General features: G+C 47.6%; 1 pseudogene; it reads left to right on the top strand.

The window, feature by feature from the left end:
- Window positions 1–5,155: 5,155 nt before the first annotated feature.
- Window positions 5,156–6,235, top strand: LOC102770212 (annotated as a pseudogene).
- Window positions 6,236–6,802: the final 567 nt, after the last annotated feature.

Below are 6,802 nucleotides of genomic sequence, written 5' to 3'. Positions count from 1 at the left end.
CTGCGGCAGAAAGGTCTGCAGAGGCTAGTTTGGGCTGAGCCTTGCATTCTGTGTTGAGAAGCTTGAACTTTCTCCTGTAGACAATGTGGAGCTATTAGTGTTTTAATGAGATTACCATGGCAGATGTGTGAAGAGTGGATTGAACAGGGACAAGATTAAGGGATAGAGAAGTCAAGAAATTGTTACAATAAAAATTTTGAAAGGTAACAATTGAGGGAACAAATTCGAAAATTTATTAGAAAGGAAACTTGTCAGGTCTTGGGGATTGTTTAGATGTGTGTGAGAGAGGGACACATGTGGCCTTCACGTTCCTGGGGATAGAGCTGGTTTGTAGAGATGAGTCAAGTGTTGAAGAGGTTGAGTTGGGGTGTCTGTGGGAACTCAAGTCGAGATGCAGTGAAATATGTACATCTGGTGCTCCCTAAAGAGACCTGGAAGTTGCCTGCATGTAGGTGGTAACTGAAGTCCTGGGTCTGGATGAGCTCTTCCTGGAACAAAGGCTGTGGGCAGAGGACACGACCCAAGGAAACACAAACACTGACAAGGTGGACAGGAGAAGAGGAGCTCCTGAAGAAGACAGTTTATAAATGATTGGAGAGGTATAAGAGAAATCAGGAGATTGTAGAGTTCTGAAAGCCAAAAGCATCATTCTTTAAGAAAGTAAGAGTCATCAATACTGTTAGATTAAGAAGAAAGCTAAAGAAAACTCAGGACATACACAAAAATCCTTTGGACAGAGCCATGTGGAAGACATGGTTGCCATCAAAAAAGCAATGTCAGTGACAGTCTTCAGAAGAGGGAAGTGGCTAAGTGGCCGGGGGAGCAGAGATCACGGGAGAGTTCGGGGGACCTTTGTGTTTTTAGAATGAGAATTAACTATGTTTATAGACTGAGAGGAATGAACTGTTGAGAGGGAAAGACTGAAGACAGTAACTAAGCTTGGGAGAATCAAGGTGGGGGAAGGAGGTGATTAAGACAGCAGTGCCAGCTGTGATAGATATGGCCATAGCCACTGGCAAAGCTTTTGAACCTGAATGTGAAGCACAAGTAAGATCTAAGACTGCAGAAAATAGCAAGGAAAGTATAGCTGGGGAAAAGTTGGAAATGTTTACAAGAAAGTCATGCCTTTTGGCCTCAGTTTTTCTTGATAACATAGGAAGCAAGCCCTTGTGAATTTGTAGGTTGTTAATGCACTCAATTGTATGATTAGCTCTAGCAGGGCTCAGGAGGCAGGGAATGCGGTGGGGACAGGTGGGTTGTTGTCAAGTAAACCCTGGAAGATACTAAATGTTGGGAATCAAAGAGTAAATTTAAGAGGCTCCATGTGGAACAGTTCCAGAAGATGACAAACTTCACTTGACTAGAATCCCACCTCAAGAAAATACCATCCTAAGATTCCCAGCCTGACCTTAGTCCTGGAGAAAGACAAGATTCTTAGAAACACCCTGTCCTTGAGTAAGCTGAGCTTAGTCATGCCGATCAGAAGCTGCTAGCTCTGAGTTAGCCATTTAAAAAGTATTAAACTGAGAGGACTGGTTGGATTCCAGCCAGCTCAGCAGCACAGAATCTCCCTCCTCTCTGGCATCTGTAGGATGTGCTTGTTTCCCATGCTGGGAGCTCCTTGGGGCCAGATTTAGGCAATGCTTTACCCTTTACCCTTCTCCCCACTGTTCTCCCCATCTGGAGGTCTGTTTCTCTTCCAATAAAAGAAAACATTTCTGCATCAGAGTTTTTAAATCAAAGTCCTTAAAACCATGGATTCCATGCCTATCATCCATCCTAGACCTCCACCCACAGTGTATCCTCCTTTGCTCCACAGTTGACTCATCTGCTTCCTGCTAACCTCCCTCCCAATGCTACACCCCCTAGAAACCCCATCTACATCTTTGAAAGGTGCTCCCTCCATCAACTTGCCTCATCTGATGCTGACCCTTGTCAGTTTATCATTTTCCTCCTAGCCCTCTAGAACATGGAGTGCACATATTCCCATGTCCCATATTCTAGATTTGTCCCAGCTCTTCATTATGAGTTTTGATCCTCCTTTTGGACTCTCATGCTATCTGGTTCTACCACTCTCTGCTTCTCCTCCTAGCACTCATGTCCTCACCGCCTAGTAATTCTCAGGACACTCATCAGACTTTGGAAACTGGCTATCTCTACCTTAAGCACTGCACGGATCCTGGGGGACAACCCACTCAGAACTCTGGAATCATCCCTCCCAGGGCAACTGTCCATATGGGAACTGCCAAAATGTTAGCTTCTTAGACTCTAGGACCCACCTCCACTGAAAACACCCTTTCCTTGAAGCTCCCTTGCTCTCTCTTCCTACTCTACTCTCCAGCTTCACACAGTGCCCCAGGCTCTTGAAGCTTTTTCTCCAAGTCTGTTCACGCTTCTCCACTTCACCTCCTCCCTTGTCTAGTCTAGACCCTGTGCAGCAGAATGTCAACCCCCCTCTCACCATCACCCTCAGCTTCTTTGTCCTATCCTTGTTCAATGCTCATCTAGCAAACCCCAATATCCCAACCAGGCATGTTCCCCAGGTTTGCAGAGATTACTAGAGAAAATTCACAACTGGAAAGCTTTGCCAAATGCATAGTTTCCATCCTCACTGATACCTGCTCCAGGGCCTATCATTTCTGTAATAATGATTCCAACATTTTTTTAATACTAACACTAACCTTAACTTTAACACTCTCCTCAAACCATCTCCGTAACAACGTCTTCCCTCTGATAACATTGTGCCTCTTTTTTTACAAAAAAAAAGTGATGCCCTTGAGTGGGAGCTCTCTCAGTTTCCCAAATGTGTCTGTGTCCATACCTACCCTTCCTTCCCTGGACTTTTCTCCTAAAGTTAATCTACCTACCTCTGCTTTAGATCGTATGCCTGCAGCATTAATTCTCTCTTTTTCTCTCTTTTTTCTGCATTGTTCGTCTCTCTATCCTTCCCCTTAGAATATAGCTTATAAATGCACCTGAGCCTCTTCCATCTTAAAAAAAAAGAAGAAGTCATCATGACTCAAGACCCTACTTCCAGTTGATGGTCTTCACAGCCTAGTTGTGCAATAAACATTCCTCGCTTCCCATTTTTTAATCAAAGTGATGCATAGGCATAGCTTTTAAGGTCAAACAATGCTTTAAGGCTTAATAATTTTTAAAATATATTTTTGTAAACCCCATTTTTTCTAAATAGCCTATGTATACTCTATTTTAACTTTTTAAATTTTGAGATTATCTTTTATCTTTCTACCATGGAAGATGAATGTTCATTTCTCTTTACCAGCCCCTCACCATCCCCCACCAGGCATACAAACAGCCCTTTCCACTCCCTCCACCCTCTCCTTATAGTTACAGCTAATTCGTGGTGAAAATATTATTCAATATTTATATCAATATGTCTATATATTTTTCATACATTTAGTGTACTTTGGCTATGCTTTTCCTTGTACACATTTTGTTTTACATAATTACCTCTCTTTTTTCAATCTATCTTTCTGTGTACCTATCTCTAATTCAGCCCCTCACTTTCCAAAAAAACAACAGAAAATCTACTACTTGAAATGTTTTTCTCATATAATCCTTCCATTGTCACTTTCATATGGAAGGATTGCTTTCCAGGCCGTTACCTGACTGCTGTCTTTTGCTTCCCTTCACCATCATCCCACTAATTACTTCCCTAGGTTTTATTGCCTCTGCCAAGTGTCAGACTACATCGCAAACTTGATGGGGGAATGGAGAAGCAGCAGGCAGAGGGGCAGCTGCCTGGTGACCTGGAGAATGAATATGAGCACTAGGTGTTCTTTGTGCAAGCTTTCCACCAGCCTTTCTGGTTTTTGCCTCCTCCTAGTACCGCGCCTTCCAGAGGTGCCCGGTTCCTCTGATTCCAAAGCTTTTGGGGGTTTGCACACAAGAAAGGGCATGTTCCTCATTGATTTCACCCCTACCCCACTCCCACAGACAGGTTTGTTAGCTTTCTCTGAAAAGGAGGGATGAGGAAGAGGGAAGAGAAGGAGGGAGAAAGGGAAGAAAGGACAAAGGGAGGCAGCGAGAAAACATTTTTGAGCCTCTATGATGCACCAGACCCTGTTTGTGCTGGGTTCTTTACATAAAGAAACATATTGTAATCCCACAACCCCCTTAGGTGGATACTGGTATTACTATTCACATCACACTCTTGCAGAAACACTGTTCAGAGACTACTTAGCGAGCCCATGATCACACAACTGTGAGTGTCTGCATTCAAACCCCAGGCTCTGTGTTCCCCAAGACCCGTGCTCCTTTCCCTATCTCGTGCGGAGAGCTCTTGGTAGGCCTGGGGTCTATAGGCCACCCCAAGGGTCATACAGAGTAGGCACCCTATGCCATCCCCTGGGTCCCCCCAAGCCTTGCGAGCATCTAGGGCAGCCAGTGGAGTATTTTACATTCTCCCTGGAAAGAGACCACGGTGCTGTGTTCTCAGCTGCTTGGGCTGAGATCTGAGGGCCAGACCCTGGCGCTGACGTCACTCGGCGTGCCCTCCGCTTCCACCAGGCCGTTTATGCTGGCACCGCCGAGAGCAAGGCTGGCGGGAAGGGGAGCAGCCCAAACAGGATTAATAAGAGGCAGCTGGGCTTTAAAAGCCTCCTTGACAATGTAAAGAAACGAAGTCAGATGTTTTTGGAACAGACTTTTAAATGAACTTGTCCAGCTCCTCCTCTCTCTCTATTGCCACTTCCCCACTTCCTCCCACACGCGTGCAGCCAGGTTTTCTGTTGCCCTTTCAGCATCTCGGACGATAACCCGGTGGCTAAGGTCAGATGCTGGCCGGAGGAAGCGAGTGTCCCAAGACTGAACTGCACCCACCGCCAATTCAGCAGCCCCTCACCCGCTGCTCACCCTCCATGTGCCCTCAGCCCCTCACCTGTCACCTCCTGATCCCTGCCCTGCTGGCCAGAGGTGGTCAGTGTCTGAGTAGATAGAGAGGAAGTGGAGAAGCTGCCATGAGGCCATGATGAGCGGCACTTCAGAGCTCACTGTGTCGCCGGTGCAGTGGGCCCTTGGTAGGGGAGGCCTTTGTGACACGGTGTTCCAGGCCGGTTGTCCCCGTGCAACACTGGAACCTTGTATGGCCCCTGCACTCCGCAAGGGCTGTGCCACAAACTTTCCACCCTCCTAGATGCAGCCTGGACAGCAGAAGTGGCCAACAGCCTGGCCATCAACCAGAGGTGGTGGTGTGGCCACGAGAGCTACTACTACCAGCTACCGGTGGTGCTACACTAGGCTCAGGAGTTGTCCAGGGGGGCCTGCTGGATCCCAGGAGCCCCAGTTCTCCTACCCACACATCCGCCCTACGAAAGGCCAGAGCTGGGTGCAGAGGGTGTGCTGGAGCCCTGTGGGGGTGACCAGCACAGGACAGAGACGCTCACTGTCCATCAGCTGCCCAGTGAAGCATGCTCTCATTACTTCCGAGGGGCCCTGGAGGTCATGTGGAAACAGATCCATGACCATAACCTGAAGCGAAAGCCCTGTCCTGATGACTGAACCAGCACTGAGCCCACTGGCCAACGGACAACAGATCGCTGAAGTGCTTTTGAGTATGTGGGGGTTCCTGCCTCTCTATGCCTATCCATGGGGTGCTGGCTCTCTTCACTGCTGGCTTCACAGCTGGCTTTGTGGTGAACTCAGGTGCGGCGATTACCCAGTGTGTGCCCATCTGTGAAGGCTGCTGTCCGCCTCTTGGTGCCCAGCAGCTAGTTTGTCTGGCCTTGTCCTTACTGACTACCTCAGGATGCTGTTCAAGGACCATGGCATCCTGTGCTGCGGACAGAAAGATAGTCGCCGTTAAGGAAACCTCTCGCGATGTGGCAATGAACTATGAAGAGGAAGTGACCAAGACACCTGGTAGTATAGAGTTTACCAACTACCTGGTGGGGAGATGATCAGGCTCCATGACCGGCTCTCGCAGTGTCCAGAGGCCCTCTCTGTCCATCTCTCGTGAACCTGGAGACTCCTGGCATTGAAAGCTGCATCAGCATAATGAAATGTGGTACAGACCTGAGGATTACTTTTTCTCTAATATTATCCTTGCTGGGGGGTCAACCTCATTCCCTGGTTCAGGAAAGTGGCTGCCCAAGATACAGCAACAGTGGCACCTGCCAATACCCCTGTGCAGGTTAGAGCTGCCCAGAAGGGGAAATATTGGTGTGGATGGGGGGGCTCTTTAGACATGTGGCTCACTCACTGCTGCAGAGTTTAAAGAAGTTGGCCCCAACATAGTACCCCAGAGATGTTTCTGAAAACAAAATGCTTACAGGAAAATGTTTCGAGTGTGTGGGACAGAAAACTTTGGATATTGTGTTTCTGGGAAAACAGAAACTATTTCAGTTATTGGAATGCCTATTCCTCTGCTGCATGTCTATAATGGGGGAAATGATGGTGAGGCAGCCAGATGTTTAGAGGAAACACTGAAAACAAGAGGAAGTGGGCACAGGAGGTGGGCGGGGGTTATTGGTGGATTAGCCTGAAGGCCACACTGGATACCATAGCAGAGGTGTGTGTTACCGAGACCAACACTAACCTCCAGGGACTAGAGAAATCAAAACTGAGCTATTTCAGGCACCTACTACGCGCTGAGCAACACGTTAGGACTTTTTCATGCTTTCATTCCCATAATCATCAAGTCCTGCCCAGGCTGTCTTTTCTCCAAGTTATTCCAGATTCTTCCCAGCCACAAGGGAAAGGCCTCACTACTTCCTCCATGGAGCCTTCCCTGGCCAACTCCTCCCTGAGAGGTCTCTGAGACTGGGACCTGCTGGAATTTTCT

Source organism: Myotis davidii, unplaced genomic scaffold, assembly GCF_000327345.1.
Source record: "Myotis davidii unplaced genomic scaffold, ASM32734v1 scaffold1166, whole genome shotgun sequence".
Taxonomy (NCBI): Eukaryota; Metazoa; Chordata; class Mammalia; order Chiroptera; family Vespertilionidae; genus Myotis; species Myotis davidii.
Note: the sequence above shows the minus strand (reverse complement) of the source record. Positions and strands in the feature narration are given on the sequence as shown.